Source organism: Eimeria mitis, genomic scaffold (assembly GCF_000499745.2).
Source record: "Eimeria mitis Houghton genomic scaffold, Emh_scaff3084, whole genome shotgun sequence".
NCBI classification, from domain to species: Eukaryota; Apicomplexa; class Conoidasida; order Eucoccidiorida; family Eimeriidae; genus Eimeria; species Eimeria mitis.
In genome coordinates, this window is record NW_013571431.1 from 1 (window position 1) to 480 (window position 480).

Here is a 480-nt window from a genome sequence, read left to right on the forward strand (position 1 = left end):
TAGCTGCCAAATGCAGGAAGCGTTCTGATAGTATAGCTCCCCAGAAGGTTTCACACACAGCTACACTAGTCGTTGTAAGTTGAGGTGGCTAGCTGAATGCGAACTGGCTACCTGGCGAAATAGCTAGCTGGGGGCGAACTGGGTAGCTGGAGATGAAATAGCTAGCTCGTCTCGAAATGGCTAGTTAGAGGTGAAGTAACTAGCGGGGGGCGAGCTGCTTCGCTGGCGGCTAGCTGGCTAGCTGGTGGTTGCATAACACCATGGGGTGCCGTGGACGCTACGGCGGGGCAGTTGCCCTGAATTTCGCTTTAGCGGAGATCACAGCGGAAGAAAATAAGAGAAGCCAGTTAGCCGCGGCGAGCCACACCACGTTATACAGAAACAGCGAAAGTGTTGAGAGCAGAGCGAATAGCGGCAGTCTATCGTCATCATTATGAACAGCTTTCCTCCTTAGAGGCCTACAAGAGCAGGCCAAACGAA